This window comes from Heloderma suspectum, chromosome 17 (genome assembly GCF_057233095.1).
Source record: "Heloderma suspectum isolate Gila_16-S chromosome 17, 16-S_ref, whole genome shotgun sequence".
NCBI classification, from domain to species: domain Eukaryota; kingdom Metazoa; phylum Chordata; class Lepidosauria; order Squamata; family Helodermatidae; genus Heloderma; species Heloderma suspectum.
The window spans coordinates 7,353,633-7,362,410 of record NC_139474.1 but is presented as its reverse complement, the minus strand read 5'-3'; the positions used below and the strand labels follow the sequence as shown (position 1 = coordinate 7,362,410).

The following is an 8,778-nucleotide window of genomic DNA, read 5'->3' as shown; positions in this document are numbered from 1 at the left end:
TCCTCACTAGGCTATGGAACTCACTGGGTGGTCTCAGGCCAGCCACTGTCCCTCAGACCAATCTACTTTACAGGGTTGTTGTGAGGTTAAAATGGGTGAAGGAGATTAACCCCGGACACCACTGTGGAGAGAAAAACATAAGACAAACCACCCCTGCTGCATCCAGGGTTGCCACCTTGCTCCTGGAGTGCCCCGGGCAGAAGTTTCTGAGAGGCACAACTCAGCTTAAAATGTTAAAAGCATGATCGCTGGCTCATTTGTTCCAGAGTGCATAGCATGGAATGACAACCCAGAATATGGGTTGTTGTTGAATCATCAGTCATCGTTTTTATTTATTTGTTACATTTATATCACAACCCATAATTACACCATAAAGTAGGGTCTGCATGCAAGGCCAACCCATAGACTGGGTTCACACAACACACTAACCCACACTCAGTGCTTGAGTGTGGGTTGTTGTTGAACCGTGCGTTATCGTCCTGTCTGAACGCAGCGCATATTCCAGAGGGTGGCTTGTTAACCATGCAGTGTGGCTTACCTTCCTCAAACAAGACCCCTCGAGAACCCATGGTTTGTTGTGGGTTTTGTTCAGGGTGATTAACAAGCCACCCTGCATAGTTAACAAGCCACTCTGAGGAAAACGTGCTGCGTTCAGACAACATGATAACCCACGGCTCAACAACAACCTGCCCTTAACCACAGTGTGGGTTAGGTTAGCGAGTGGTGCGAACCCAGTCAGCGCCAACTCCCCGCGCTCTGGGTTGTCCTCACGTGGGAACCAGTTCCCCATCTGCCCTCACGCCCGGCTGCTTGCCTCGTTGCGATGCCAGCTCTCTCCCGTGCGTCTCTCTCCGCCTTCAAACGCCGCTGTTGCAATGCAGAGGGGAAATGCAGCGGGAGGAGCGCAGAAAACCTGTCTTGTCTGGAACCGCAGCTGGTGCTGCAAGAACGGGGGCGACTGGTGGCCAGCCGAACTCCCGGCCCCCGGCGGGATCTCCCCTTCCTTTGCCACGGCGGGACCCCCTCGGATCTTCCCTCTCCAGCTCGCCTTCCTTCCCCCCCCCCAAACGGGATCCCGTCCGCGCTCGGGCGGACGCGCTTTTGGCTGCTCGTCCTTCGGCCCGTTGGGAACGCCCGGCGAGTGAAGGAGGAGTTTGGCAAGGAGGAGTCGTACTCTGCGAACTAGCAGCAGCGGGCGGGCGGAGAGGCTGCACCCTCCTGCGCCTCGGTCGCCGTCCCCCACCCCCGCTCGCCTCTTACGCTTTCCTTCCGCAAAGATCACCTTCGCTTTTACGCCCAGCCAGGCCGAGGCCACGATCCGGGGGACAGGTACACGCGTTGGCAGTCGTCCGGGAACGGGGGGTGGTGGGGGGCTTAAGTGGGTGAAAAGCAGGGAGCGGCACTTTCCTTTTTAATGCCTGCCTCTTACGCAACACCCCCCTCCGCCCCCCTTACCCTTCTTGGAGACGGATCGGGCCCTCCCTTTCCGCGCTGCCCGAGACGGATCGGGGGCCCCTCTCCCGCTTTTCCAGTTGGCCCCCGTGTCTTGGGGTGGGGGGGTGGGTAAGGAACCCGGAGCCCCCCACAGTTGCATGACTCCAACTTGCGCGAGAGAAGCTTTGCTCCGGGGCTAAATCCGAGCCAACGCGCAGCCCCGGACCTGTGCTTCCTCGGGCCTCTGCCCCGGAACGTGTGTGGCTTTGGTCGTTTGTTGTTGATTTCTTCCATTTCTGCGTCGCCCTGTGCGGCCGGAGCTCGCAACGCAACGCTCGCAACAAAAAACAAAGGCAAGAAAGCCCGCGCTAAAGCACGTTAGAAGAATGTTTTGGCAAGCTTAGGGAAGAGAGCACCTCTGGGCATGTGTAGAGAGGCGTTTCTTGCCCTGTCGGTGCTGAGGTGCTATTACCAGCCCCCCCCCCCCCACACACACACACATACACACTGGGCACACTCACACGCACGTTGGATTGGGGAAGTCAGTGTGACGCCCTCCAAATGTTTTGGACTGCAACTCCCACCAGACTCAGCCAGTGTAGCCAGTGCTGCACAGTGATGGGAGCTGTCGTCTAAAACATCTGGAGGGCACCAGGTTGGGGAAGTCTGGATTAGGGCAAGAGAGAGCGGCTTGAACAGTGCAAACTGTTCTTAGAAACTAAACAGTGCTGATGTGGTTTTAAAAAAACAAACCTATTTGTTACTTGTCTGACACTTTAGGGCACAAATTCTATGCATGTTTGGACAGGAAAAAGTCCTACAACTCCCAGCATGCCCCAGCCAGCTGTGCTGGCTGGGGCATGCTGGGAGTTGTAGGACTTTTTCTGTCTAAACATGCATAGGATTGTGCCTTTAGAGGGACAAAACCAGAAAGAAGCTTGTAGCACTATTTGTTCAGTCTTTTGGGAGCCCCCCCCCTCCCCCAAGATGCTATGCTGGAAAACATAACCTGGAGAAGTGGATATAAAAGCCGCATTCCTTTGTCGGAATTCTTTTGAACCATCGTGACAGTTTCTTCCCATGAAGTTTCTTCCCTGCAATATTCCCATCGTAGATAGAGCTGGGAAAAAATACCGAAAAAGGCAGCCCAAATTATGTATGTGTTAATAGCGCGTATATGCCACTTAATATAATGATATCTCTATGCGGTATGGTATGATATGATATGGGTGGTGGAGGGGAAGCAGTTTGCAAAGGTTCTTTTCCTCCGACTTTTCTTATGAGGAAAGGCTCAAACCATTCAGTTTCTTGGCCTGCAGTCCTGTCCCCATTTACCTTGGAATAAGCCCCTTTGGATTCAATGGGACTTCTGAGTAGACATATCTAGGATTGCACAGTAAGTTCCAGGGGGAAATGACTGGGGTGAGGGAGATGACAGAAGTTTTCAAAACCGTGAACAAGAGAGAGAATTCGTGACGTTCATCACGTTACAACTTTACACGCAGTTGATTAGCGGTAGTGACAAAAGTAAGCACTTCTTTCACCCCACATGGAATGAACTTTTGGCAGTCTTCCTCAACCAGGCGCCCTCCAGATGTGTTGGACTACAACTCCCATAACCCCCAAGCCAGCATGGGATTTGTAGTGCAACACATCTGGAAGGCACCAGGTTGGGGAAAACTGACTTTAGGATATTCCCTGGCAGAAGATGTAGTAATGATCACTAGCATAGTTGGCTGTCTAGGGGCACTTGGGGACGGGAAGCCTTATATGCATTCAATGGATCCTCCAGGTTCAGAGGCAGTATACCTTTGAATACCAGCTCCTGCAGAGCAAACAGCAAGGGAAAGCTGTTGTGCCTTCACGCTTTGCTTGTGGGCTTCTGGGCTCTTACATTTGTGGCAGAGTGGTCTCTCAGTAAGTACTGACTGTGAAATATAAATAATAGCTCCTTGTATGGTGCCTGAAGCACTGCAGTCCCCCAGGAAAAGCTAGTTCAGAGGCACAGGTTGTATTTATTTATTTAGTACGTTTCTAATCCACCCAATAACTAATGTTTCCTGGGCAGATTACAGCCAAAAAACCCCCTAAGATGCCATTTCAGAACACAGTTAAAAGTATAAAATACAATACAAATATTTCAAAGAATAAAATGTTAATACAATGTCGTCATCAACACAGGAAGCTTTCCACAGAGAGAGGCTTGCATTTGAAATCTGCACTTAAGAAACAGGAGAAGATGCCTTATAAATTCAGACCATTAATCCATCTGGCTGGATATTCTCTACAAGGACGACCTACACTGACTGGCGGCAGTTCTCCAGGGTTTCAGGCAGGGGTCTTTGCCATCCCTATCCGGAAATGCTGGGGGTCCAACCTGGAACTTTCTGCATGTAAAGCAGGTGGTCTTCCACTGAGCTCTGGCCCTTCCCCTAACAAGAAAGCAAGATTCCTGCCCTCATGGTTCTGGAATAATAGGCTGATTTAAACAGGAACATAGGAAGTGGCTTTATAGCAAGTGAGACTCTTGGTCCATCTAGTAGAGGCTTGATTAGTAGCAGCTCTTCCAGGTTTCATACAGGTGTCTTTTCCAGTCTTACATGGAGATGCCAGGAACTGAACCTGGGCTCTTATGCATGCAAACACATGCTTTTTCCCCGAGTTGCATCCCTTCCTCTACTGTTTAATCCTCATTATACTGATCGATGGAATGCGCAAATGAAATGTGGAACGCTTTTAAATCCAAAGAGAACTGAGTTAAAAATTGTAATTGACTGCCTCATTCTGAAACTTCCTGGATTACACAGAGGCAAACTTGTTATAAGGGTGGGGGAGAGAAAAGCAACAAAGAGATCTCAGGTGAGCTCTGCAGCAACTCAAGTCAGTGCCCAAGGGTAATGAAGTGTTCAGTGAAGCAGGTAGATTTTAGCCCACAAAAGCTTATCCCTTAATCTAGCCAAAGTTCAAAATAGCTAGTCGCCTAGGGCAAACCAGAAATGCCTCCAGGCAAAGAGGTGGGTAGCTCAATGAAGACGTCAACTTGGTGTGCAGTGGGCATGAAAAAGGCACATTCCATGCTAGGGTTATTAGGAAAAGGACTGATAATAAAACAAGCAGTGCTGTCCGTACCGGAAACCTACAAAAACATAAATATCTGTGGTGCGGCCTCATTTGGAATGCTCTGTCTGATTTTAGTTGCCTCATCTCAGAAAGGATATTATAGAGGAGGCTGGAAAACTGGTGGCCATCAAGATGTTGTTGTATTCCAGTATCAACCCCAGCCTGCATGGTCAGTGATCAAGAATGATGGGAGTTGTAGTTCATCCAGCAATACCTGAAAAGCCACAGGCACTCCAACCTTGTTGCAGAGCTAGAAAAGTCATGTGATGCTTTTCCCTATGAGGAAAGTTAAATTTAGGAAAGCTAAATTATCTGGGGCCTTTAAAAAAATGATTTAAGGGAGAATATTTTTCAGCCCAAGGGCCAAATTCCATTTTGAAGACGTTCTTGGGGGCTGCATTCTAGTGGTGGGTGGGGCCAAAGCAAAAGGGGTGAGGCTAGAAATTCCAGAAATACCAGCGTATTTTAGCTTAAGGCGCTTCTGCCAGTAAGCAAGCGTTAGGAGAAGTATTTTAACCTTTTAGAATGGGGAAAACCTGCACAAAAGCTGGGGGACCACAAACCAGTCAGGTAATGGGAAAGGGGGTGGGGCCAAGGGAAAGGGTGGGGCCTGACCTCCATCACCCCTGTGATAGAAATTTGTAAAATTATGCATGGCATGGAGAAAATGAACAGAGCAGCCTTCTATAATCCAGCACCTTCCAGATGATTTGGGCTAAAACTCCCAATGGCTGAGCTCTCTGGGGAGTTGTCGTCGGACACCTCTGAAGGGTGTCAGGTTGAAGAAGGTCAGGATAATCTCTCTCTCTCTCTCTCTCAAACCAGTAAAGTTGTTCATCCAATCAGACTGATGAGCTGTAGGTTCAAGATGAACAAAATAAATGGCCTCTTGACACAGAGCAGAGTTAACGGAAGTCACTGCTGCAAGATGAGGAGATGGCCATGACTTAGGTGAATTTAAAACAGGGGTGCCATGGGCCAAATCCACCCCATTTGGGGTCTCAATTCGGCGCTCATGCATTCCCCATTTGGCCACTTCCCCTTCCCCCAACCACTGATCATTTTCTGGTTTCCCAGCTTTATGCACAGTTTTCTCCCTCATTCTAAAAGGTTGGCAGTAAAAGCTTTAAGCTAAAACATGCTGATATTTTTTGGCCCTGCCCCTTTTGTTTTTGGCTCTGCCCACTACTGGAATGCGGCCCCCGAGTGCTTTTCTGAAAGAGGTTCCTCGCCCTTTATCTACTGCAAATCACCTAGAGATTTACTCCATCAGTTGCATGAAATGTAATCCACACAGATAGCCCACACATGCGTACAAAGTGGGGGGAAGACTGTAAAAAGGGGGCTCCCAAGTAGGGATGTCCATTGCTGGGAAATCCACTTCTTTTATTGCTAGATGGAGTTCTGCGCCATGTACAACTTGCTTTGTGTTTGTGAGCCAAGCTGTGGGCTGTTCCCCAAACTCCAGGAACATTGGGGGGAGGGAGTTCTGCAATTTGCACAAATTTGTGCAAATTATGGCCAAATGCAGCAGTAATTCACACAAATTCGGCCATAATTTGCACAAATTTGACTGCAATTTGCACAAATATGGCTGTAATTTCTGCAAATTGCTCAGAAATTTGCACAAATTGCAGGGCCTCTCCCCAGCCACTAGAAATTGTGCAAAATTCCCAGATATTCCATGAACTGGCCTGACTCTCTGCAGATTGAGTCGGACGCCGCAGCGGGAACCGAAATGAAGTCTGAGAGGCCGAGCCTAGGAAAACTCGATGAACTCCACCCCCCAAATGGATTTCTCCAGCATCCCTGCCCCCAAGGCTGTGAATTGCAAGAGATACAGAACCGTGGCAGCTCTGTGCAAAGCTGCAAGGGATGCAAGATATGTGCAGTGTCATTCATAATGGCAGTATCGTCCATTGCATAGCAAAACTAGGAAATTGTATGAATTTCCTGCCTGTAGCAGGAGAGAGAGCTCTGGTCTCAACCAAGGCCTCTTCTGTTGTCAGGCTTCTAATGTAAAGAGATAAAAGACTGTATCAACTTGCAAAGAGGAATATAACTCCAAATAATTTCGGAGCCGTTAGCCCTGCTGGTTCCTGCAGGATACGTTAAACCTGTTCCCCCTGAGAAAGAGTAGCTAATACTCGCAATGTGTTGCTGTCATTTTTATTGCATTCTCGCTGGAATAACCTCATTCGCTTCTTTCCAGAGTTTCCATCATGTTTTTTTCCCCTCCTGTTCAGGCTGTTAATGTGCCGCAGATGACTTGGAGTTGTACGTTCTAAGCAGGAGGAGTTAGCAAGGAGTTGTGTAAACTAGACATCTTCTGTACATTTGCTTGCAAGCCTTATCAGTCGGGCTGTTCTCGAACTCTGGCACTTATCTAATTGCAACGACTTTCCCCCGAAGCTGAAGAAGACGCTTTGTTTCTACTCGGTGTAGCTCAGCACCAGTGACTTAGTTGCAAACGGCCCCATTTCCTCCCTCCCCACCCCACTCCTGCCTTTTATGAAAGTAAGTTGCCAAATTGGAGGGTTCCTCCGACTTCATGAAAGTAAAGTGCAATTTAGCAAGCACATAGCCAGTGTGCCGTAATGGGGGGCTTTGAAACCATGATGGACTCGCTTTTGCAATGTCGGGAGCTTCCGTCATCAAGGGTGATTTTACGCTCTCGTGACGAAACTGGGTACTGGTGTTTTATTGTTGTTGTTGTTGTTCATTACTCGTTTTGTATTTTAGGAACAGGCTTGTTTTCTTGCCAAAAATAAAAGTGCTATTATGAAAGCGAGAGGCCGGAAGCCCCTATTGGTAGTGGCCAAGTGGCCTCTCCTGGAATGCTTGGCTGTGGTCGCTGCAGTCCTTTTCTCTCCAAGATGGTCTTTGTCTCCCTCAAAGCGCTGCTGCAGCTCCTGCCCTACTGCTCTATAGTGGAGGTGCAGAACCTCAGGCCCAGGGGCCAAATCTGGCTCTTCTAGATTTCCCAGATGGCCACGCCCCATTTCCCTGCCCCCACCCTGTTTCTCCCGACTGCTGGTGGTTTGGTGGCATCCCAGCTTTTGTGCACTTTCCCCCCGTTCTAAAAGGTTGAAATGCCTCTCCTACGGCCAAGTTCATGGCAATAGGAGCTTTAAAGTACAATATGCTGCTATTTTGGGCCCCACACCTTCTGCCTTCAGCTCCACCCATCACAGGAAGACAGCCCTCCAAGAGCTTCTCTGAAACTGAATTTGGCTCTTTGGTTGAAAGAGGTTTCCCATCTCTGGAGGAAGGCAATAACCACGGTTTAAGCGTCACCACTGCACCACGGCAAAAAAGAATGCTTAAAGTGCTTGGAGGGTAATTTAGCAAGATTTAGCTTTCCTACCAGTCTGATAACCAGATTGATTATAAACCAATCATATATAAAGCTGCATGTAATCTAGTTGTGAGGAAATGAAGGAAGAAGGCTCTCCCGATATGCCCCCCCCCCCCGGCTTAAAGCATTTGCTTCCGCCTTGCTTTTGGGCCATGTCATTGGTATCAGAAGTAATTTAATGCAGAGCACTGCTGCAAACATCGTGCTTTGCAATCCTTTAGCATTGCCTTCCCCATCCTGGCACCCTCCAGTGGTTGTTGGACTGCAACTCCTGTCAGCCCGTGGTTGGGGGTGGTGGGAGTTGTAGTCAAATCGTCTGGAAGGCACCGAGTTGAGGGAGGCTGGTGTGATGTCCCTCACCAGATGACCTCGAGGATCAAATGGGTCTACAGGAGAGAAGGTGGTCTCTCAGGTGACCAGGTCCCAAGGTCTTTAGGGGTTTATATACTAGCAACAAAACCTTAAACCTGGCCTGGTAGCAACTAGGCAGCCAATGCAGTTCTTTCAGCACAAGTGTAATATGCTGCCGATAGGTTGTCGCGCTCAGCATCCTAGCCGAAATGTTCTGCACCAGCTGCACCTTCCGAACCAGCCCTAAAAGCAGCCAGACACAAAGCACGTTGCAATAATCCCACTTTGAGGTTCAGAGTTACAGGTGTGATAAATCTCCAAATGTCTGTAGCTACATTTTCCAAGCAGGAGTAGATGACCCTGAACAGACGGTCGGAATGCAGTTGCTCCCTTCTGTGCTGTTTGCAAAGAAGGAAGGGGGCTTAAATTCTTGTGGGTCGTGTTTTGCTTTGGCTCTGGCGGTGGCAGAGCCGAGGGGGGATGCAGGGGAGCGTAGCTCCAGGACTGTTTGCAGA

The 8,778-nt window shown here is 49.1% G+C and overlaps 1 protein-coding gene across 1 annotated transcript in view; it reads left to right on the top strand.

Annotated features, from left to right (window-relative positions):
* The first annotated feature begins 1,164 nt into the window (after window positions 1–1,164).
* CAPN1 (calpain 1) overlaps window positions 1,165–8,778 on the top strand; it is a 51,428-nt gene continuing 43,814 nt past the window's right edge. The window contains exon 1 of the mRNA XM_084824082.1: window positions 1,165–1,329. The gene's annotated coding sequence lies outside the window, so the exon portion shown is untranslated. The remainder of the gene's footprint in view (window positions 1,330–8,778) is intronic.